The sequence below is a fragment of the Delphinapterus leucas genome, chromosome 2 (genome assembly GCF_059928025.1).
Source record: "Delphinapterus leucas isolate spDelLeu-1000000601 "Yukka" chromosome 2, BTC_Dleu_Yukka2, whole genome shotgun sequence".
In the NCBI taxonomy this organism is placed as follows: Eukaryota; Metazoa; Chordata; class Mammalia; order Artiodactyla; family Monodontidae; genus Delphinapterus; species Delphinapterus leucas.
In genome coordinates, this window is record NC_143130.1 from 58,113,325 (window position 1) to 58,137,601 (window position 24,277).

General features: G+C 54.6%; 9 non-coding genes across 9 annotated transcripts; all 9 read right to left on the reverse strand.

The window, feature by feature from the left end:
* Positions 1 to 1,738: 1,738 nt before the first annotated feature.
* Positions 1,739 to 1,831, reverse strand: LOC149750142 (small nucleolar RNA SNORD116). Its single transcript, XR_016392399.1, has one exon. It is a non-coding gene; the product is annotated as a small nucleolar RNA SNORD116 (small nucleolar RNA).
* Positions 1,832 to 4,493: 2,662 nt separating this feature from the next.
* Positions 4,494 to 4,586, reverse strand: LOC149750143 (small nucleolar RNA SNORD116). The gene has a single exon (XR_016392445.1). It is a non-coding gene; the product is annotated as a small nucleolar RNA SNORD116 (small nucleolar RNA).
* Positions 4,587 to 7,254: 2,668 nt separating this feature from the next.
* LOC149750144 (small nucleolar RNA SNORD116) lies at positions 7,255 to 7,347 on the reverse strand. Its single transcript, XR_016392364.1, has one exon. It is a non-coding gene; the product is annotated as a small nucleolar RNA SNORD116 (small nucleolar RNA).
* A 2,697-nt stretch (positions 7,348 to 10,044) lies between these two features.
* On the reverse strand, positions 10,045 to 10,137 carry LOC149750145 (small nucleolar RNA SNORD116). Its single transcript, XR_016392392.1, has one exon. It is a non-coding gene; the product is annotated as a small nucleolar RNA SNORD116 (small nucleolar RNA).
* A 2,662-nt stretch (positions 10,138 to 12,799) lies between these two features.
* On the reverse strand, positions 12,800 to 12,892 carry LOC149750146 (small nucleolar RNA SNORD116). The gene has a single exon (XR_016392396.1). It is a non-coding gene; the product is annotated as a small nucleolar RNA SNORD116 (small nucleolar RNA).
* Positions 12,893 to 15,560: 2,668 nt separating this feature from the next.
* Positions 15,561 to 15,653, reverse strand: LOC149750147 (small nucleolar RNA SNORD116). The gene has a single exon (XR_016392362.1). It is a non-coding gene; the product is annotated as a small nucleolar RNA SNORD116 (small nucleolar RNA).
* A 2,697-nt stretch (positions 15,654 to 18,350) lies between these two features.
* Positions 18,351 to 18,443, reverse strand: LOC149750148 (small nucleolar RNA SNORD116). The gene has a single exon (XR_016392393.1). It is a non-coding gene; the product is annotated as a small nucleolar RNA SNORD116 (small nucleolar RNA).
* Positions 18,444 to 21,108: 2,665 nt separating this feature from the next.
* LOC149750149 (small nucleolar RNA SNORD116) lies at positions 21,109 to 21,201 on the reverse strand. Its single transcript, XR_016392397.1, has one exon. It is a non-coding gene; the product is annotated as a small nucleolar RNA SNORD116 (small nucleolar RNA).
* A 2,671-nt stretch (positions 21,202 to 23,872) lies between these two features.
* Positions 23,873 to 23,965, reverse strand: LOC115803972 (small nucleolar RNA SNORD116). Its single transcript, XR_004024776.2, has one exon. It is a non-coding gene; the product is annotated as a small nucleolar RNA SNORD116 (small nucleolar RNA).
* Positions 23,966 to 24,277: the final 312 nt, after the last annotated feature.

Genomic DNA, 24,277 nt, shown 5'->3' on the forward strand with positions numbered 1-24,277 from the left:
CCCAGCGCTTTTGGAAGCAAGGGAACTTCCCATGGATGGCGTTGACAATGACCTGCAGCTGGCTATAGGCAAGATGCAACCCGGCACCTCTCAAGGGTCTAATGGACTTCAGCCCAAGTGTGACTTCTCGCCAACTAGGCCAAATCACTTTCTGTGGACCTGTTGGAATGCCCACCACGGCAAGAGGTGGTCTTCGGCAACCATGACCCAGGTTCAAACCCCACGGCAGAAACCAGGCCACCTTTCCAGCCACGTCTCGGCCAGCTCCCCCTCGGCAGGATTCAGAGCCCTGAATCCCGAGGAAACGCTCAAACACTGAGCAACCTTGTCCTCACTGCCCTCCTCCTGCCCACACGGCAACTCGACCCTACTGGAAGCCACAGATAACATGCGAACACGGGGACACTATACACCAGGGAAGACAAACCACAAGCATGTCTGCTTTGATGATGCCGAACCCACACCATGCATCCTGGCACTTCTCCACTGCCATAGCGATACTACCGAGGACCTCACAGAGATCAAAAGCACTGTCCCCGAGGACCACAGACAAACTTCCAACGGAAGACCTCTGCCATGAGAGGGGGCCTGGAAGCCAGTAAGGGCACAGTGGCTGTCAAGGTCAGCGCACCTGGCATCACAACAGCGCGCCCATCTCTACCATGCCAACGGACTGCTTCGGATAAACCTCTGGCTGTTAGATAGGCATCCGTACCTCATGGGCCGGCCGCGTCACGCCTTCCGGGAAAAACACTTTCGCTTTGCACATTCCCAAACTAGGGAACAAAGTGGCCAAAGGGCATGTTCGCATAACTCACCTACCCCGAGAAGGCCGGCACACACTCCTCAGCATATCGATCTTTTCTAGGTTACGCAAGACACCCTTTGGGAATCATTTCTCCGGCAACGGGATCACAACAAGTCTACACAGGTTACCTACCTCATCGCATCCACATGAACCGCCAAAGTCATCCTCTCCATAGGCAGGTGATGCCAGCCCATCAAGTACGTGACAAATCCTTGAGAAGCCGAGGCCAGAGCCTGCAACCCAATGATGACAGCCCATGCCACAACATCACGTAGGACCTGTCCTTATCATGCCTTACCTTCCTGTCCAGACCATCAGCCACGGCGCAGGCTTAAATGCAACACTCGTATCTCACCCCACTCCACGATGACCCACGGGGCGAAAACACCGTGCCAGGAATTGCAATACAGGAGCTGACAAGCGCAACACCGAGGCCTAATCCATCAGCCCCCTTGCGCCGATGCCCAACGCCAGCCCCCACACACCCACTGCTCCAGCCCCACTGGGCACTCAAGAACTTCACCATGACAAACGCAAAAACAGGGAGGGCCACAGGCCTGGCCTGAGTCTCCGGGCTCCAACCAGGGAAGCTTTCTCATTTTGACTTCCAGAATTAACCCCCAAAGCGGCACAAAAAAACCACGACACTGGCCAAAACACACCTCCCAAACTGCAAGCTCACTGCACCTACCTCAGCCCACACTCTGCCTCTGAAGATCAGCAGGTGAGCCTGCCCCCTCACATTCCCTCATCGGCCTTTCACCAGGGACCTGGGGTTCACAGACGACCCAGTTTACGTGCAGACACGGTCCACCCTCAGACAGAAACCCCTCCAATGCTGGAGTACTGGGTGGTATTTGCATGTATGTCAGGAGGGGATGATGACCCTCAATCCTCACTGTGCCCTAACCCCGAGAGAGGAAACGTGCTGGACCTCAGTTTCGATAAGGAGACTGTAGAGTGTTCTAACTCATTTTGTTCACATTTTCCAAGGAATGCATACAAGGGTGTCATCATTGATCCGAATACATGCTGGGAAGCTGCAGAACATAACCGGGCAGGCCATGGGGCTCTGCAGAGGAGACATTACCCTGGAGTACTCCAACAGCCTGGGGAATCCACAGTCCTCAGACCACTCAGCAAAAGCAAACATCAATCCACTCTTGCAGCCATTGGGCCCATCTGAGGAAAACCTAATACAGAATGGCACATCTTAGGGTGAGTGAATGCCTACCGTCCTGAGTTATCTACGGCCATGCTCAGCAGTATGCGCCCGCCTTACTTTTTCCAGTTTTCCTTAGCTCATCCAGTCATCAGAGTACGCGAAGGTCTTCTTCTTGCCGACAGTCAGCCTTGCCGAGCAACTACACCTGAGAAGTGGACAGAAATAACAGAGGCTTCAGAAGTGGACCGAGGTCCTCAGGGAACATGATCCATGCGAATCTTTACCTGGGCTTCTGCTCTGAACCTGCTTCCCAAGGACCTCTATCCCTCACCGATTATTGTTTTGTGTCTCACAGCATGTCTGCAGGAAGTTAGGCATGTACATTGGCCAGTGTGTGAGACGCTGTATGTGTGTATTCACGTGCGTGGGCGTGTGTGACTGCGACTGCGCACGAGGACGCGATTGTGGGTTCCTGCGTGTGCCTCTGAAAACGCATCTTGCTCTCTGTGTGTCCCTGTGGCCCTCTGCAGAGGCCTCCAATTGTTAATACCAGAGATTATACACAACAACCTGGTTGGACTCCCAACAGAAAAAGAAAGACCCCTGTGAGCTGCAAGAGCCTTATGAGAACTGTGACCCCCAGGAGCTGTAGAAATAGGCCACAGACTCCCGCTCTCGCATAGCCATGCCTTCTGACCAAAGGACGAACCTAGATGAGACCTGCCTACCGGCCGTGGGTGTCACATGAGTGTGGACGTGGACATCCTGCCAGCTAACAGCACATCTGATGTGCACTTGGGCCACTCCCAGTGCTTCCGGAAGCAAGGGAAACTCCTATGGGTGGACTGAAACCAACCTGAAGATGGCTACAGGCAAGATGCAGCCTGGCTCCACTCAAGGGGCTAACGATATTTGGCCCCAAAGCCAATTCTCGCCAAATAGGACAAATCATGTTCTGCGGACCCATGGGTATGCCCACCACGGGAAGTGGTAGGATTCAGCAACCATAATCCAGGTTGGAACCCCACAGCAGAAACTAGACCATCTTCCCGGCCACGTCTCACCAGCGCCCAGCCGGCAGGTTTCTCGGCCCTGAACCTGGAGGAAATGCTCAAATTTTTGACAGCCTCGTCCGAAGCGCCCTCCTCCTGCCCTCAGGGCAACTCGACCTTACTTGAAGTCACAGACATCATGCGAACACGGGGTCACTGTACACCAAGGAAGACAGACCACATACATGTCTGCTTTGATGACGCCGATCCCACCCCATGCATTCTGGCACTTCTCCACTGCCACAGCGACACTACTAAGGACCTTGCAGAGATCAAAAGCACTGTCCCCGAGGACCACAGACAGACTTCCAACAGAAGACCTCTGCCACGCGAGGGGACCTCTAACTCTGAAAGGGCATAGTGCCTGGCCATGGCAGCGCACCTAGCATAGCAACAGTGCCCCCATCTCTGCCCCGCGTAAACTTCTGGCTGTTCGAAAGGCCTGCATGACACACGGGTCGGCTGCATCATGCCCTCCAGGAGAAAAACTTTCACTTGGCACATTCCCAAACAAGGGACAAAGCGGCCAAAGGGCATGTTCACATAACTCACCTATCCTCAAGAAGAGGGGCACAGACGCCTCAGCATGTCTATCTTCTCTAGGTCCCCCAAGACACCCTTTGGGAGTCATCCCTCCAGCAACGGAATCTCAACTCATCACAGGTTACCTACCTCACCGAATCCTCATGAAATGCCAAAGCCATCCCCTTAATACGCAGCTGACGCCAGCCCACCCCGAACAGGACACGTGCTTGGGAAGCCGTGGCCAGAATCTGCAACCCAATGATGACAGCCCATCCCACGACATCACAAAGGACATGTCCTCATAATGCCTTACTTTCCTCTCCAGGCCAGCAGTCACCACGCAGGCTTAAATGCAGCACTCGTTCCTAACCCCACTCCACGATGACCCACTTAGTGCAAACACTGTGCCAGAAGCTGCAGTAGATGAGCTGACATGGGCACCCCTGAGGCCTAATCCATCAGCCCCCTTCCGCCACTGTCCAACCCCAGCCAGCCCCACCGACTGCTCCAGACCCACCAGGCACTCAAGAACCTCAATACGCCAAACACAACGACAGGGAGGGCCACAGGCCTGGCCTGAGGTTCCATGCTCCAACCAGGGAAGCTTTCTCATTTTGGCTTCCAGAATCAACCCCCAAAGTGGCACGCACAAACCCTGACACTGGCCAAAACACACCTCCCAAGCTGCAAGCTCAATGGGCCTACCCCAGTCCACACTCCCACTCTGAAGATCAGCAGTTGAGCCTGCCCCCTCAAATTCCCTCATCGGCCTTTCAGCAGGGGCCTGGGATTCATAGACGACCCAGTTTATGTGCAGACACGGTCCACTCTCAGACAGAAACCCCTCCAAAGCTGGAGACCTGGGTGGTGTTTGCATCATGTCAGGAGGGCACGATGGCCCTCACACCTAACTGTGCCCTACCCCCGAGAGAGGAAACGTGCTGGACCTCAGTTTCGATGAGGAGACGGTAGAGTGTTCTCACTCATTGTGTTCACATTTTCCAAGGAATGCATACAAGGGTGTCGTCATTGATGCAAGCTCTGCTGGGAAGCTGTAGAACATAACCGGGCTGCCGCGGGGCTCTGCACAGGAGCCATTACCCTGGAGTACTCCAACAGCCTGGGGAATCCACAGTCCTCAGGCCACTCAGCAAAAGCAACAATCAATCCACTCTTGCAGCCATTGGGCCCATCTGAGGAAAACCTAATATAGAATGGCACATCTTAGGGTGAGCGAATGCCTACCGTCCTGAGTTATCCACAGCCATGCTCAGCAACATGCACTCGCCTCACTTTTTCCAGTTTTCTTAGCACATCCAGTCATCAGAGTACGCGAAGGTCATCTTCGTCTTGCCGACAGCCGGCCTTGCCGAGCAACTACACCTGAGAAGTGGACAGAAATAACAGAGGCTTCAGAAGTGGACCGAGGTCCTCAGGGAACATGATCCATGCGAATATTTACCTGGGCTTCTGCTCTGAACCTGCTTCCCAAGGACCTATTATCTCTTACCGAGTATTGATTTGTGTCTCACAGCATGTCTGCAGGAAGTTAGGCACGTACATTGGCCAGTGTGTGAGACGCTGTATGTGTGTATTCACGCGCGTGGGCGTGTGTGACTGCGACTGTGCACGATGACGCGATTGTGGGGTCCTGTGTGTGCCTCTGAAAACACGTCTTGCTCTCTGTGTGTCCCTGTGGCCCTCTGCAGAGGCCTCCAACAGTAAATACCAGAGTTTATACACAACACCCTGGTTGGACTCCCAACAGAAAAAGAAAGTCTCCTGTGCGCTGCAAGAGCCGCATGCGAACTGTGACCCCACAGGAGCTGTAGAAATAGGCCACGGACTCCCGCTCTCCCACAGCCATGCCTTCTGACCAAAGCACGAACCTAGATGAGACCTGCCTACCGGCCGTGGGTGTCGCATGTCTGTGGACATGGACATCCTGCCAGCTAACAGCACATCTGATGTGCACTTGGGCCACTCCCAGTGCTTCCGGAAGCAAGGGAACCTCCTATGGGTGGGCTGAAACCAACCTGCAGATGGCTACAGGCAAGATGCAGCCTGGCACCACTCAAGGGCCTAACGAAATTTGGCCCAAATGCCAATTCTCGCCAACTAGGCCAAATCGTGTTCCGTGGACCCGTGTGTATGCCCAACATGGGAAGTGGTGGGCTTAAGCACCCATAACCCAGGTTGGAACCCCACGGCGAAACTAGATCATCTTCCCGGCCACACCTCGCCAGCGCCCAGCCGGCAGGTTTCTCGGCCCTGAAACCGGAGGAAACGCTCAAATACTTGACAGCCTCGTCCGAAGTGCCCTCCTCCTGCCCGCAGGGCAACTCGACCTTACTTGAAGCCACAGACATCATGCGAACACGGGGTCACTGTACACCAAGGAAGACAGACCACATACATGTCTGCTTTAATGACGCCGACCCCACCCCATGCATTCTGGCACTTCTCCACTGCCACAGTGACACTACCAAGGACCTTACAGAGATCAAAAGCACTGTCCCCGAGAACCACAGACAGACTTCCAACAGAAGACCTCTGCCACGCGAGGGGACCTGTAAGTCTGAAAGGGCACAGTGCCTGTCCACGGCAGCTCACCTAGCATAGCAACAGTGCCCCCATCTCTGCCCCGCGTAAACTTCTGGCTGTTCGAAAGGCCTGCATGACACACGGGCCGGCCGCATCATGCCCTCTGGGAGAAAAACTTTCACTTTGCACATTCCCAAACATGGGACAAAGCGGCCAAAGGGCCTGTTTGCATAACTCACCTTCCTCCAAGGAGGCCAGCACAAATGCCTCAGCATGTCCATCTTCTCTAGGTCCCGCAAGACACCCTTTGGGAGTCATCCCTCCAGCAACGGAATCTCAACTCATCACAGGTTACCTACCTCACCGAATCCTCATGAAATGCCAAAGCCATCCCCTTCATAGGCAGCTGATGCCAGCCCACCACAAACAGGACACGTGCTTGGGAAGCCATGGCCAGCGTCTGCAACCCAATGATGACAGCCCATCCCACGACATCACACAGGACATGTCCTCATAACACCTCACCTTCCTCTCCAGGCCAGCAGTCACCACGCAGGCTTAAATGCAGCACTCGTTCCTAACCCCACTCCACGATGACCCACTTAGTGCAAACACTGTGCCAGAAGCTGCAGTAGATGAGCTGACGTGGGCACCACCGAGGCCTAATCCATCAGCCCCCTTCCGCCAACGTCCAACCCCAGCCCACACCCACCCACTGCTCCAGCCCCACCGGGCACTCAAGAACCTCAACGCGCCAAACTCAAGGACAGGGAGGGCCACACAGGCCTGGCCTGAGGCTCCATGCTCCAATCAGGGAAGCTTGCACATTTTGGCTTCCAGAATTAACCACCCAAGCGGCGTGCACAAAGCGTGATCCCGGCCAAAGCACACCTTTCCAAGCTGCAAGCTCACTGGGCCTACACCTGCACACAATCCAACTCTGAAGACCATCACGAGAGCCTTCCCACTCGCATTCCCTTAACGGTCTTCTAGCAGCGACCTGATATTCATACATGACCCAGCTTACGGGCAGACACAGTCGAACCTCAGACAGTAGCCCCTCCAAGTCTGGAGCCCTGGGTGGTGTTTGCATGCATGTCAGTAGGGGACACTGGCCCTCACTCCTCACTGTCTGAAACACCCGAGAGAGGAAACGTGCCGGACCTCAGACTCAATGAGGAGACGGTAGAGTGTTCTCACTCATTTTGTTCAGATTTTCCAAGGAATGCATACAAGGGTGTCATCATCGATCCAAGCACGTGCTGGGACGCTGCACAACACAACCGGGCATGCCATGCGGGTCTGCAGAGGAGCCATGACCTCGTAGTACTCCAAAACCCTGGGGAATCCACAGCCCTCAGGCCACTCTGCAAGAGCAACAGTCAATCTACTCTTGCAGCCACTGGGGCCGTCAGAGGAAAACCTAATATCCAATGACACACGTTGTGGTGGTTGAATGCCTACCATCCTGAAATAGCCACGTCCACGCTCGGAAACGTGGGCCCGCCTCACTTTTTCCAGTTCTCCTCAGCACCTCCAGTCGTCAGCCCACGCAAACGTCCTCTTGTCTTTGCTGACGGCCAGCCTTGCCAAGAAACTGCACCTGAGATGTGGACGGAAATCACGCAGGATTCAGAAGTGAACCTGGGTCCTTAGAGAACATGATTTATGCGAACATTTACCTGGGCTGGAGCCCTGAACCTGCTTCACAAGGACCCCTATCCCTTACCAAGAACTGAAAGTGTGTCTGACAGCATGACTGCAGGAAGTTAGGCATGTACGTTGGCCGTTGTGTGTGAGGGTGTATGTGTGTGTTCCTGCGTGTGCGCGTGCGTGACTATGACTAGGCACGATGATGCGCTTGTGGGTTTCTGTGTCAGCCTCTGCATCCCCGTCCTGGTCTTTGTGTGTCCTTGAGGCCCTCTGCAGTGACACTGAATAGTAAAAGTCACAGGTTATACACAGTACCCTGGCTTTGGACCACCCCACTGAATGGAGAAACATCCCTACCAGCTTCAAGAAGCCACATGAGAACTTTGACCCCCAGAGGCTGTTGAAATAGGCCACAGACTCCCGCTATCCCACAGCCACGCCTTCTGACCAAAGCACAAACACTCGAGGAGATCTGCCTCCCAGCCGTGAGTGGCCACATCTACGTGGACCTAGAGACCCTGCTAGCTACTAACACACCTGATGAGCACTAGGGGTCACTCCCAGCGCTTTTGGAAGCAAGGGAACTTCCCATGGATGGCGTTGACAATGACCTGCAGCTGGCTATAGGCAAGATGCAACCTGGCACCTCTCAAGGGTCTAATGGACTTCAGCCCAAGTGTGACTTCTCGCCAACTAGGCCAAATCACTTTCTGTGGACCTGTTGGAATGCCCACCACGGCAAGAGGTGGTCTTCGGCAACCATGACCCAGGTTCAAACCCCACGGCAGAAACCAGGCCACCTTTCCAGCCACGTCTCGGCCAGCTCCCCCTCGGCAGGATTCAGAGCCCTGAATCCCGAGGAAACGCTCAAACACTGAGCAACCTTGTCCTCACTGCCCTCCTCCTGCCCACACGGCAACTCGACCCTACTGGAAGCCACAGATAACATGCGAACACGGGGACACTATACACCAGGGAAGACAAACCACAAGCATGTCTGCTTTGATGATGCCGAACCCACACCATGCATCCTGGCACTTCTCCACTGCCATAGCGATACTACCGAGGACCTCACAGAGATCAAAAGCACTGTCCCCGAGGACCACAGACAAACTTCCAACGGAAGACCTCTGCCATGAGAGGGGGCCTGGAAGCCAGTAAGGGCACAGTGGCTGTCAAGGTCAGCGCACCTGGCATCACAACAGCGCGCCCATCTCTACCATGCCAACGGACTGCTTCGGATAAACCTCTGGCTGTTAGATAGGCATCCGTACCTCATGGGCCGGCCGCGTCACGCCTTCCGGGAAAAACACTTTCGCTTTGCACATTCCCAAACTAGGGAACAAAGTGGCCAAAGGGCATGTTCGCATACCTCACCTACCCCGAGAAGGCCGGCACACACTCCTCAGCATATCGATCTTTTCTAGGTTACGCAAGACACCCTTTGGGAATCATTTCTCCGGCAACGGGATCACAACAAGTCTACACAGGTTACCTACCTCATCGCATCCACATGAACCGCCAAAGTCATCCTCTCCATAGGCAGGTGATGCCAGCCCATCAAGTACGTGACAAATCCTTGAGAAGCCGAGGCCAGAGCCTGCAACCCAATGATGACAGCCCATGCCACAACATCACGTAGGACCTGTCCTTATCATGCCTTACCTTCCTGTCCAGACCATCAGCCACGGCGCAGGCTTAAATGCAACACTCGTATCTCACCCCACTCCACGATGACCGACGGGGCGAAAACACCGTGCCAGGAATTGCAATACAGGAGCTGACAAGCGCAACACCGAGGCCTAATCCATCAGCCCCCTTGCGCCGATGCCCAACGCCAGCCCCCACACACCCACTGCTCCAGCCCCACTGGGCACTCAAGAACTTCACCATGACAAACGCAAAAACAGGGAGGGCCACAGGCCTGGCCTGAGTCTCCGGGCTCCAACCAGGGAAGCTTTCTCATTTTGACTTCCAGAATTAACCCCCAAAGCGGCACAAAAAAACCACGACACTGGCCAAAACACACCTCCCAAACTGCAAGCTCACTGCACCTACCTCAGCCCACACTCTGCCTCTGAAGATCAGCAGGTGAGCCTGCCCCCTCACATTCCCTCATCGGCCTTTCACCAGGGACCTGGGGTTCATAGACGACCCAGTTTACGTGCAGACACGGTCCACCCTCAGACAGAAACCCCTCCAATGCTGGAGTACTGGGTGGTATTTGCATGTATGTCAGGAGGGGATGATGACCCTCAATCCTCACTGTGCCCTAACCCCGAGAGAGGAAACGTGCTGGACCTCAGTTTCGATAAGGAGACTGTAGAGTGTTCTAACTCATTTTGTTCACATTTTCCAAGGAATGCATACAAGGGTGTCATCATCGATCCGAATACATGCTGGGAAGCTGCAGAACATAACCGGGCAGGCCATGGGGCTCTGCAGAGGAGACATTACCCTGGAGTACTCCAACAGCCTGGGGAATCCACAGTCCTCAGACCACTCAGCAAAAGCAAACATCAATCCACTCTTGCAGCCATTGGGCCCATCTGAGGAAAACCTAATACAGAATGGCACATCTTAGGGTGAGTGAATGCCTACCGTCCTGAGTTATCTACGGCCATGCTCAGCAGTATGCGCCCGCCTCACTTTTTCCAGTTTTCCTTAGCTCATCCAGTCATCAGAGTACGCGAAGGTCTTCTTCTTGCCGACAGTCAGCCTTGCCGAGCAACTACACCTGAGAAGTGGACAGAAATAACAGAGGCTTCAGAAGTGGACCGAGGTCCTCAGGGAACATGATCCATGCGAATCTTTACCTGGGCTTCTGCTCTGAACCTGCTTCCCAAGGACCTCTATCCCTCACCGATTATTGTTTTGTGTCTCACAGCATGTCTGCAGGAAGTTAGGCATGTACATTGGCCAGTGTGTGAGACGCTGTATGTGTGTATTCACGTGCGTGGGCGTGTGTGACTGCGACTGCGCACGAGGACGCGATTGTGGGTTCCTGCGTGTGCCTCTGAAAACGCATCTTGCTCTCTGTGTGTCCCTGTGGCCCTCTGCAGAGGCCTCCAATTGTTAATACCAGAGATTATACACAACAACCTGGTTGGACTCCCAACAGAAAAAGAAAGACCCCTGTGAGCTGCAAGAGCCTTATGAGAACTGTGACCCCCAGGAGCTGTAGAAATAGGCCACAGACTCCCGCTCTCGCATAGCCATGCCTTCTGACCAAAGGACGAACCTAGATGAGACCTGCCTACCGGCCGTGGGTGTCACATGAGTGTGGACGTGGACATCCTGCCAGCTAACAGCACATCTGATGTGCACTTGGGCCACTCCCAGTGCTTCCGGAAGCAAGGGAAACTCCTATGGGTGGACTGAAACCAACCTGAAGATGGCTACAGGCAAGATGCAGCCTGGCTCCACTCAAGGGGCTAACGATATTTGGCCCAAAAGCCAATTCTCGCCAAATAGGACAAATCATGTTCTGTGGACCCATGGGTATGCCCACCACGGGAAGTGGTAGGATTCAGCAACCATAATCCAGGTTGGAACCCCACAGCAGAAACTAGACCATCTTCCCGGCCACGTCTCACCAGCGCCCAGCCGGCAGGTTTCTCGGCCCTGAACCTGGAGGAAATGCTCCAATTTTTGACAGCCTCGTCCGAAGCGCCCTCCTCCTGCCCTCAGGGCAACTCGACCTTACTTGAAGTCACAGACATCATGCGAACACGGGGTCACTGTACACCAAGGAAGACAGACCACATACATGTCTGCTTTGATGACGCCGATCCCACCCCATGCATTCTGGCACTTCTCCACTGCCACAGCGACACTACTAAGGACCTTGCAGAGATCAAAAGCACTGTCCCCGAGGACCACAGACAGACTTCCAACAGAAGACCTCTGCCACGCGAGGGGACCTCTAACTCTGAAAGGGCATAGTGCCTGGCCATGGCAGCGCACCTAGCATAGCAACAGTGCCCCCATCTCTGCCCCGCGTAAACTTCTGGCTGTTCGAAAGGCCTGCATGACACACGGGTCGGCTGCATCATGCCCTCCGGGAGAAAAACTTTCACTTGGCACATTCCCAAACAAGGGACAAAGCGGCCAAAGGGCATGTTCACATAACTCACCTATCCTCAAGAAGAGGGGCACAGACGCCTCAGCATGTCTATCTTCTCTAGGTCCCGCAAGACACCCTTTGGGAGTCATCCCTCCAGCAACGGAATCTCAACTCATCACAGGTTACCTACCTCACCGAATCCTCATGAAATGCCAAAGCCATCCCCTTAATACGCAGCTGACGCCAGCCCACCCCGAACAGGACACGTGCTTGGGAAGCCGTGGCCAGAATCTGCAACCCAATGATGACAGCCCATCCCACGACATCACAAAGGACATGTCCTCATAATGCCTTACTTTCCTCTCCAGGCCAGCAGTCACCACGCAGGCTTAAATGCAGCACTCGTTCCTAACCCCACTCCACGATGACCCACTTAGTGCAAACACTGTGCCAGAAGCTGCAGTAGATGAGCTGACATGGGCACCCCTGAGGCCTAATCCATCAGCCCCCTTCCGCCACTGTCCAACCCCAGCCAGCCCCACCGACTGCTCCAGACCCACCAGGCACTCAAGAACCTCAATACGCCAAACACAACGACAGGGAGGGCCACAGGCCTGGCCTGAGGTTCCATGCTCCAACCAGGGAAGCTTTCTCATTTTGGCTTCCAGAATCAACCCCCAAAGTGGCACGCACAAACCCTGACACTGGCCAAAACACACCTCCCAAGCTGCAAGCTCAATGGGCCTACCCCAGTCCACACTCCCACTCTGAAGATCAGCAGTTGAGCCTGCCCCCTCAAATTCCCTCATCGGCCTTTCAGCAGGGGCCTGGGATTCATAGACGACCCAGTTTATGTGCAGACACGGTCCACTCTCAGACAGAAACCCCTCCAAAGCTGGAGACCTGGGTGGTGTTTGCATCATGTCAGGAGGGCACGATGGCCCTCACACCTAACTGTGCCCTACCCCCGAGAGAGGAAACGTGCTGGACCTCAGTTTCGATGAGGAGACGGTAGAGTGTTCTCACTCATTTTGTTCACATTTTCCAAGGAATGCATACAAGGGTGTCGTCATTGATGCAAGCTCTGCTGGGAAGCTGTAGAACATAACCGGGCTGCCGCGGGGCTCTGCACAGGAGCCATTACCCTGGAGTACTCCAACAGCCTGGGGAATCCACAGTCCTCAGGCCACTCAGCAAAAGCAACAATCAATCCACTCTTGCAGCCATTGGGCCCATCTGAGGAAAACCTAATATAGAATGGCACATCTTAGGGTGAGCGAATGCCTACCGTCCTGAGTTATCCACAGCCATGCTCAGCAACATGCACTCGCCTCACTTTTTCCAGTTTTCTTAGCACATCCAGTCATCAGAGTACGCGAAGGTCATCTTCGTCTTGCCGACAGCCGGCCTTGCCGAGCAACTACACCTGAGAAGTGGACAGAAATAACAGAGGCTTCAGAAGTGGACCGAGGTCCTCAGGGAACATGATCCATGCGAATATTTACCTGGGCTTCTGCTCTGAACCTGCTTCCCAAGGACCTATTATCTCTTACCGAGTATTGATTTGTGTCTCACAGCATGTCTGCAGGAAGTTAGGCACGTACATTGGCCAGTGTGTGAGATGCTGTATGTGTGTATTCACACGCGTGGGCGTGTGTGACTGCGACTGTGCACGATGACGCGATTGTGGGGTCCTGTGTGTGCCTCTGAAAACACGTCTTGCTCTCTGTGTGTCCCTGTGGCCCTCTGCAGAGGCCTCCAACAGTAAATACCAGAGTTTATACACAACACCCTGGTTGGACTCCCAACAGAAAAAGAAAGTCTCCTGTGAGCTGCAAGAGCCGCATGCGAACTGTGACCCCACAGGAGCTGTAGAAATAGGCCACGGACTCCCGCTCTCCCACAGCCATGCCTTCTGACCAAAGCACGAACCTAGATGAGACCTGCCTACCGGCCGTGGGTGTCGCATGTCTGTGGACATGGACATCCTGCCAGCTAACAGCACATCTGATGTGCACTTGGGCCACTCCCAGTGCTTCCGGAAGCAAGGGAACCTCCTATGGGTGGGCTGAAACCAACCTGCAGATGGCTACAGGCAAGATGCAGCCTGGCACCACTCAAGGGCCTAACGAAATTTGGCCCAAATGCCAATTCTCGCCAACTAGGCCAAATCGTGTTCCGTGGACCCGTGTGTATGCCCAACATGGGAAGTGGTGGGCTTAAGCACCCATAACCCAGGTTGGAACCCCACGGCGAAACTAGATCATCTTCCCGGCCGCACCTCGCCAGCGCCCAGCCGGCAGGTTTCTCGGCCCTGAAACCGGAGGAAACGCTCAAACACTTGACAGCCTCGTCCGAAGTGCCCTCCTCCTGCCCGCAGGGCAACTCGACCTTACTTGAAGCCACAGACATCATGCGAACACGGGGTCACTGTACACCAAGGAAGACAGACCACATACATGTCTGCTTTAATGACGCCGACCCCACCCCATGCATTCTGGCACTTCTCCACTGCCACAGTGACACTACCAAGGACCTTACAGAGATCAAAAGCACTGTCCCCGAGAGCCACAGACAGACTTCCAACAGAAGATCTCTGCCACGCGAGGGGACCTGTAAGTCTGAAAGGGCACAGTGCCTGTCCACGGCAGCTCACCTAGCATAGCAACAGTGCCCCCATCTCTGCCCCGCGTAAACTTCTGGCTGTTCGAAAGGCCTGCATGACACACGGGCCGGCCGCATCATGCCCTCTGGGAGAAAAACTTTCACTTTGCACATTCCCAAACGTGGGACAAAGCGGCCAAAGGGCCTGTTTGCATAACTCACCTTCCTCCAAGGAGGCCAGCACAAATGCCTCAGCATGTCCATCTTCTCTAGGTCCCGCAAGACACCCTTTGGGAGTCATCCCTCCAGCAACGGAATCTCAACTCATCACAGGTTACCTACCTCACCGAATCCTCATGAAATGCCAAAGCCATCCCCTTCATAGGCAGCTGATGCCAGCCCACCACAAACAGGACACGTGCTTGGGAAGCCATGGCCAGCGTCTGCAACCCAATGATGACAGCCCATCCCACGACATCACACAGGACATGTCCTCATAACACCTCACCTTCCTCTCCAGGCCAGCAGTCACCACGCAGGCTTAAATGCAGCACTCGTTCCTAACCCCACTCCACGATGACCCACTTAGTGCAAACACTGTGCCAGAAGCTGCAGTAGATGAGCTGACGTGGGCACCACCGAGGCCTAATCCATCAGCCCCCTTCCGCCAACGTCCAACCCCAGCCCACACCCACCCACTGCTCCAGCCCCACCGGGCACTCAAGAACCTCAACGCGCCAAACTCAAGGACAGGGAGGGCCACACAGGCCTGGCCTGAGGCTCCATGCTCCAATCAGGGAAGCTTGCACATTTTGGCTTCCAGAATTAACCACCCAAGCGGCGTGCACAAAGCGTGATCCCGGCCAAAGCACACCTTTCCAAGCTGCAAGCTCACTGGGCCTACACCTGCACACAATCCAACTCTGAAGACCATCACGAGAGCCTTCCCACTCGCATTCCCTTAACGGTCTTCTAGCAGCGACCTGATATTCATACATGACCCAGCTTACGGGCAGACACAGTCGAACCTCAGACAGTAGCCCCTCCAAGTCTGGAGCCCTGGGTGGTGTTTGCATGCATGTCAGTAGGGGACACTGGCCCTCACTCCTCACTGTCTGAAACACCCGAGAGAGGAAACGTGCCGGACCTCAGACTCGATGAGGAGACGGTAGAGTGTTCTCACTCATTTTGTTCAGATTTTCCAAGGAATGCATACAAGGGTGTCATCATCGATCCAAGCACGTGCTGGGACGCTGCACAACACAACCGGGCATGCCATGCGGGTCTGCAGAGGAGCCATGACCTCGTAGTACTCCAAAACCCTGGGGAATCCACAGCCCTCAGGCCACTCTGCAAGAGCAACAGTCAATCTACTCTCGCAGCCACTGGGGCCGTCAGAGGAAAACCTAATATCCAATGACACACGTTGTGGTGGTTGAATGCCTACCATCCTGAAATAGCCACGTCCACGCTCGGAAACGTGGGCCCGCCTCACTTTTTCCAGTTCTCCTCAGCACCTCCAGTCGTCAGCCCACGCAAACGTCCTCTTGTCTTTGCTGACGGCCAGCCTTGCCAAGAAACTGCACCTGAGATGTGGACGGAAATCACGCAGGATTCAGAAGTGAACCTGGGTCCTTAGAGAACATGATTTATGCGAACATTTACCTGGGCTGGAGCCCTGAACCTGCTTCACAAGGACCCCTATCCCTTACCAAGAACTGAAAGTGTGTCTGACAGCATGACTGCAGGAAGTTAGGCATGTACGTTGGCCGTTGTGTGTGAGGGTGTATGTGTGTGTTCCTGCGTGTGCGCGTGCGTGACTATGACTAGGCACGATGATGCGCTTGTGGGTTTCTGTGTCAGCCTCTGCATCCCCGTCCTGGTCTTTGTGTGTCCTTGAGGCCCTCTGCAGTGACACTGAATAGTAAAAGTCACAGGTTATACACAGTACCCTGGCTTTGGACCACCCCACTGAATGGAGAAACATCCCTACCAGCTTCAAGAAGCCACATGAGAACTTTGACCCCCAGAGGCTGTTGAAATAGGCCACAGACTCCCGCTATCCCACAGCCATGCCTTCTGACCAAAGCACAAACACTCGAGGAGATCTGCCTCCCAGCCGTGAGTGGCCACATCTACGTGGACCTAGAGACCCTGCTAGCTACTAACACACCTGATGAGCACTAGGGGTCACTCCCAGCGCTTTTGGAAGCAAGGGAACTTCCCATGGATGGCGTTGACAATGACCTGCAGCTGGCTATAGGCAAGATGCAACCTGGCACCTCTCAAGGGTCTAATGGACTTCAGCCCAAGTGTGACTTCTCGCCAACTAGGCCAAATCACTTTCTGTGGACCTGTTGGAATGCCCACCACGGCAAGAGGTGGTCTTCGGCAACCATGACCCAGGTTCAAACCCCACGGCAGAAACCAGGCCACCTTTCCAGCCACGTCTCGGCCAGCTCCCCCTCGGCAGGATTCAGAGCCCTGAATCCCGAGGAAACGCTCAAACACTGAGCAACCTTGTCCTCACTGCCCTCCTCCTGCCCACACGGCAACTCGACCCTACTGGAAGCCACAGATAACATGCGAACACGGGGACACTATACACCAGGGAAGACAAACCACAAGCATGTCTGCTTTGATGATGCCGAACCCACACCATGCATCCTGGCACTTCTCCACTGCCATAGCGATACTACCGAGGACCTCACAGAGATCAAAAGCACTGTCCCCGAGGACCACAGACAAACTTCCAACGGAAGACCTCTGCCATGAGAGGGGGCCTGGAAGCCAGTAAGGGCACAGTGGCTGTCAAGGTCAGCGCACCTGGCATCACAACAGCGCGCCCATCTCTACCATGCCAACGGACTGCTTCGGATAAACCTCTGGCTGTTAGATAGGCATCCGTACCTCATGGGCCGGCCGCGTCACGCCTTCCGGGAAAAACACTTTCGCTTTGCACATTCCCAAACTAGGGAACAAAGTGGCCAAAGGGCATGTTCGCATAACTCACCTACCCCGAGAAGGCCGGCACACACTCCTCAGCATATCGATCTTTTCTAGGTTACGCAAGACACCCTTTGGGAATCATTTCTCCGGCAACGGGATCACAACAAGTCTACACAGGTTACCTACCTCATCGCATCCACATGAACCGCCAAAGTCATCCTCTCCATAGGCAGGTGATGCCAGCCCATCAAGTACGTGACAAATCCTTGAGAAGCCGAGGCCAGAGCCTGCAACCCAATGATGACAGCCCATGCCACAACATCACGTAGGACCTGTCCTTATCATGCCTTACCTTCCTGTCCAGACCATCAGCCACGGCGCAGGCTTAAATGCAACACTCGTATCTCACCCCACTCCACGATGACCCACGGGGCGAAAACACCGTGCCAGGAATTGCAATACAGGAGCTGACAAGCGCAACACCGAGGCCTAATCCATCAGCCCCCTTGCGCCGATGCCCAACGCCAGCCCCCACACACCCACTGCTCCAGCCCCACTGGGCACTCAAGAACTTCACCATGACAAACGCAAAAACAGGGAGGGCCACAGGCCTGGCCTGAGTCTCCGGGCTCCAACCAGGGAAGCTTTCTCATTTTGACTTCCAGAATTAACCCCCAAAGCGGCACAAAAAAACCACGACACTGGCCAAAACACACCTCCCAAACTGCAAGCTCACTGCACCTACCTCAGCCCACACTCTGCCTCTGAAGATCAGCAGGTGAGCCTGCCCCCTCACATTCCCTCATCGGCCTTTCACCAGGGACCTGGGGTTCACAGACGACCCAGTTTACGTGCAGACACGGTCCACCCTCAGACAGAAACCCCTCCAATGCTGGAGTACTGGGTGGTATTTGCATGTATGTCAGGAGGGGATGATGACCCTCACTCCTCACTGTGCCCTAACCCCGAGAGAGGAAACGTGCTGGACCTCAGTTTCGATAAGGAGACTGTAGAGTGTTCTAACTCATTTTGTTCACATTTTCCAAGGAATGCATACAAGGGTGTCATCATCGATCCGAATACATGCTGGGAAGCTGCAGAACATAACCGGGCAGGCCATGGGGCTCTGCAGAGGAGACATTACCCTGGAGTACTCCAACAGCCTGGGGAATCCACAGTCCTCAGACCACTCAGCAAAAGCAAACATCAATCCACTCTTGCAGCCATTGGGCCCATCTGAGGAAAACCTAATATAGAATGGCACATCTTAGGGTGAGTGAATGCCTACCGTCCTGAGTTATCTACGGCCATGCTCAGCAGTATGCGCCCGCCTCACTTTTTCCAGTTTTCCTTAGCTCACCCAGTCATCAGAGTACGCGAAGGTCATCTTCGTCTTGCCGACAGCCGGCCTTGCCGAGCAACTACACCTGAGAAGTGGACAGAAATAACAGAGGCTTCAGAAGTGGACCGAGGTCCTCAGGGAACATGATCCATGCGAATCTTTACCTGGGCTTCTGCTCTGAACCTGCTTCCCAAGGACCTCTATCCCTCACCGATTATTGTTTTGTGTCTCACAGCATGTCTGCAGGAAGTTAGGCATGTACATTGGCCAGTGTGTGAGACGCTGTATGTGTGTATTCACGTGCGTGGGCGTGTGTGACTGCGACTGCGCACGAGGACGCGATTGTGGGTTCCTGCGTGTGCCTCTGAAAACGCATCTTGCTCTCTGTGTGTCCCTGTGGCCCTCTGCAGAGGCCTCCAATTGTTAATACCAGAGATTATACACAACAACCTGGTTGGACTCCCAACAGAAAAAGAAAGACCCCTGTGAGCTGCAAGAGCCTTATGAGAACTGTGACCCCCAGGAGCTGTAGAAATAGGCCACAGACTCCCGCTCTCGCATAGCCATGCCTTCTGACCAAAGGACGAACCTAGATGAGACCTGCCTACCGGCCGTGGGTGTCACATGAGTGTGGACGTGGACATCCTGCCAGCTAACAGCACATCTGATGTGCACTTGGGCCACTCCCAGTGCTTCCGGAAGCAAGGGAAACTCCTATGGGTGGACTGAAACCAACCTGAAGATGGCTACAGGCAAGATGCAGCCTGGCTCCACTCAAGGGGCTAACGATATTTGGCCCAAAAGCCAATTCTCGCCAAATAGGACAAATCATGTTCTGTGGACCCATGGGTATGCCCACCACGGGAAGTGGTAGGATTCAGCAACCATAATCCAGGTTGGAACCCCACAGCAGAAACTAGACCATCTTCCCGGCCACGTCTCACCAGCGCCCAGCCGGCAGGTTTCTCGGCCCTGAACCTGGAGGAAATGCTCAAATTTTTGACAGCCTCGTCCGAAGCGCCCTCCTCCTGCCCTCAGGGCAACTCGACCTTACTTGAAGTCACAGACATCATGCGAACACGGGGTCACTGTACACCAAGGAAGACAGACCACATACATGTCTGCTTTGATGACGCCGATCCCACCCCATGCATTCTGGCACTTCTCCACTGCCACAGCGACACTACTAAGGACCTTGCAGAGATCAAAAGCACTGTCCCCGAGGACCACAGACAGACTTCCAACAGAAGACCTCTGCCACGCGAGGGGACCTCTAACTCTGAAAGGGCATAGTGCCTGGCCATGGCAGCGCACCTAGCATAGCAACAGTGCCCCCATCTCTGCCCCGCGTAAACTTCTGGCTGTTCGAAAGGCCTGCATGACACACGGGTCGGCTGCATCATGCCCTCCAGGAGAAAAACTTTCACTTGGCACATTCCCAAACAAGGGACAAAGCGGCCAAAGGGCATGTTCACATAACTCACCTATCCTCAAGAAGAGGGGCACAGACGCCTCAGCATGTCTATCTTCTCTAGGTCCCGCAAGACACCCTTTGGGAGTCATCCCTCCAGCAACGGAATCTCAACTCATCACAGGTTACCTACCTCACCGAATCCTCATGAAATGCCAAAGCCATCCCCTTAATACGCAGCTGACGCCAGCCCACCCCGAACAGGACACGTGCTTGGGAAGCCGTGGCCAGAATCTGCAACCCAATGATGACAGCCCATCCCACGACATCACAAAGGACATGTCCTCATAATGCCTTACTTTCCTCTCCAGGCCAGCAGTCACCACGCAGGCTTAAATGCAGCACTCGTTCCTAACCCCACTCCACGATGACCCACTTAGTGCAAACACTGTGCCAGAAGCTGCAGTAGATGAGCTGACATGGGCACCCCTGAGGCCTAATCCATCAGCCCCCTTCCGCCACTGTCCAACCCCAGCCAGCCCCACCGACTGCTCCAGACCCACCAGGCACTCAAGAACCTCAATACGCCAAACACAACGACAGGGAGGGCCACAGGCCTGGCCTGAGGTTCCATGCTCCAACCAGGGAAGCTTTCTCATTTTGGCTTCCAGAATCAACCCCCAAAGTGGCACGCACAAACCCTGACACTGGCCAAAACACACCTCCCAAGCTGCAAGCTCAATGGGCCTACCCCAGTCCACACTCCCACTCTGAAGATCAGCAGTTGAGCCTGCCCCCTCAAATTCCCTCATCGGCCTTTCAGCAGGGGCCTGGGATTCATAGACGACCCAGTTTATGTGCAGACACGGTCCACTCTCAGACAGAAACCCCTCCAAAGCTGGAGACCTGGGTGGTGTTTGCATCATGTCAGGAGGGCACGATGGCCCTCACACCTAACTGTGCCCTACCCCCGAGAGAGGAAACGTGCTGGACCTCAGTTTCGATGAGGAGACGGTAGAGTGTTCTCACTCATTTTGTTCACATTTTCCAAGGAATGCATACAAGGGTGTCGTCATTGATGCAAGCTCTGCTGGGAAGCTGTAGAACATAACCGGGCTGCCGCGGGGCTCTGCACAGGAGCCATTACCCTGGAGTACTCCAACAGCCTGGGGAATCCACAGTCCTCAGGCCACTCAGCAAAAGCAACAATCAATCCACTCTTGCAGCCATTGGGCCCATCTGAGGAAAACCTAATATAGAATGGCACATCTTAGGGTGAGTGAATGCCTACCGTCCTGAGTTATCCACAGCCATGCTCAGCAACATGCACTCGCCTCACTTTTTCCAGTTTTCTTAGCACATCCAGTCATCAGAGTACGCGAAGGTCATCTTCGTCTTGCCGACAGCCGGCCTTGCCGAGCAACTACACCTGAGAAGTGGACAGAAATAACAGAGGCTTCAGAAGTGGACCGAGGTCCTCAGGGAACATGATCCATGCGAATATTTACCTGGGCTTCTGCTCTGAACCTGCTTCCCAAGGACCTATTATCTCTTACCGAGTATTGATTTGTGTCTCACAGCATGTCTGCAGGAAGTTAGGTACGTACATTGGCCAGTGTGTGAGACGCTGTATGTGTGTATTCACGCGCGTGGGCGTGTGTGACTGCGACTGTGCACGATGACGCGATTGTGGGGTCCTGTGTGTGCCTCTGAAAACACGTCTTGCTCTCTGTGTGTCCCTGTGGCCCTCTGCAGAGGCCTCCAACAGTAAATACCAGAGTTTATACACAACACCCTGGTTGGACTCCCAACAGAAAAAGAAAGACTCCTGTGCGCTGCAAGAGCCGCATGCGAACTGTGACCCCACAGGAGCTGTAGAAATAGGCCACGGACTCCCGCTCTCCCACAGCCATGCCTTCTGACCAAAGCACGAACCTAGATGAGACCTGCCTACCGGCCGTGGGTGTCGCATGTCTGTGGACATGGACATCCTGCCAGCTAACAGCACATCTGATGTGCACTTGGGCCACTCCCAGTGCTTCCGGAAGCAAGGGAACCTCCTATGGGTGGGCTGAAACCAACCTGCAGATGGCTACAGGCAAGATGCAGCCTGGCACCACTCAAGGGCCTAACGAAATTTGGCCCAAATGCCAATTCTCGCCAACTAGGCCAAATCGTGTTCCGTGGACCCGTGTGTATGCCCAACATGGGAAGTGGTGGGCTTAAGCACCCATAACCCAGGTTGGAACCCCACGGCGAAACTAGATCATCTTCCCGGCCACACCTCGCCAGCGCCCAGCCGGCAGGTTTCTCGGCCCTGAAACCGGAGGAAACGCTCAAATACTTGACAGCCTCGTCCGAAGTGCCCTCCTCCTGCCCGCAGGGCAACTCGACCTTACTTGAAGCCACAGACATCATGCGAACACGGGGTCACTGTACACCAAGGAAGACAGACCACATACATGTCTGCTTTAATGACGCCGACCCCACCCCATGCATTCTGGCACTTCTCCACTGCCACAGTGACACTACCAAGGACCTTACAGAGATCAAAAGCACTGTCCCCGAGAACCACAGACAGACTTCCAACAGAAGACCTCTGCCACGCGAGGGGACCTGTAAGTCTGAAAGGGCACAGTGCCTGTCCACGGCAGCTCACCTAGCATAGCAACAGTGCCCCCATCTCTGCCCCGCGTAAACTTCTGGCTGTTCGAAAGGCCTGCATGACACACAGGCCGGCCGCATCATGCCCTCTGGGAGAAAAACTTTCACTTTGCACATTCCCAAACGTGGGACAAAGCGGCCAAAGGGCCTGTTTGCATAACTCACCTTCCTCCAAGGAGGCCAGCACAAATGCCTCAGCATGTCCATCTTCTCTAGGTCCCGCAAGACACCCTTTGGGAGTCATCCCTCCAGCAACGGAATCTCAACTCATCACAGGTTACCTACCTCACCGAATCCTCATGAAATGCCAAAGCCATCCCCTTCATAGGCAGCTGATGCCAGCCCACCACAAACAGGACACGTGCTTGGGAAGCCATGGCCAGCGTCTGCAACCCAATGATGACAGCCCATCCCACGACATCACACAGGACATGTCCTCATAACACCTCACCTTCCTCTCCAGGCCAGCAGTCACCACGCAGGCTTAAATGCAGCACTCGTTTCTAACCCCACTCCACGATGACCCACTTAGTGCAAACACTGTGCCAGAAGCTGCAGTAGATGAGCTGACGTGGGCACCACCGAGGCCTAATCCATCAGCCCCCTTCCGCCAACGTCCAACCCCAGCCCACACCCACCCACTGCTCCAGCCCCACCGGGCACTCAAGAACCTCAACGCGCCAAACTCAAGGACAGGGAGGGCCACACAGGCCTGGCCTGAGGCTCCATGCTCCAATCAGGGAAGCTTGCACATTTTGGCTTCCAGAATTAACCACCCAAGCGGCGTGCACAAAGCGTGATCCCGGCCAAAGCACACCTTTCCAAGCTGCAAGCTCACTGGGCCTACACCTGCACACAATCCAACTCTGAAGACCATCACGAGAGCCTTCCCACTCGCATTCCCTTAACGGTCTTCTAGCAGCGACCTGATATTCTTCATACATGACCCAGCTTACGGGCAGACACAGTCGAACCTCAGACAGTAGCCCCTCCAAGTCTGGAGCCCTGGGTGGTGTTTGCATGCATGTCAGTAGGGGACACTGGCCCTCACTCCTCACTGTCTGAAACACCCGAGAGAGGAAACGTGCCGGACCTCAGACTCGATGAGGAGACGGTAGAGTGTTCTCACTCATTTTGTTCAGATTTTCCAAGGAATGCATACAAGGGTGTCATCATCGATCCAAGCACGTGCTGGGACGCTGCACAACACAACCGGGCATGCCATGCGGGTCTGCAGAGGAGCCATGACCTCGTAGTACTCCAAAACCCTGGGGAATCCACAGCCCTCAGGCCACTCTGCAAGAGCAACAGTCAATCTACTCTTGCAGCCACTGGGGCCGCCAGAGGAAAACCTAATATCCAATGACACATGTTGTGGTGGTTGAATGCCTACCATCCTGAAATATCCACGTCCACGCTCGGAAACGTGGGCCCGCCTCACTTTTTCCAGTTCTCCTCAGCACCTCCAGTCGTCAGCCCACGCAAACGTCCTCT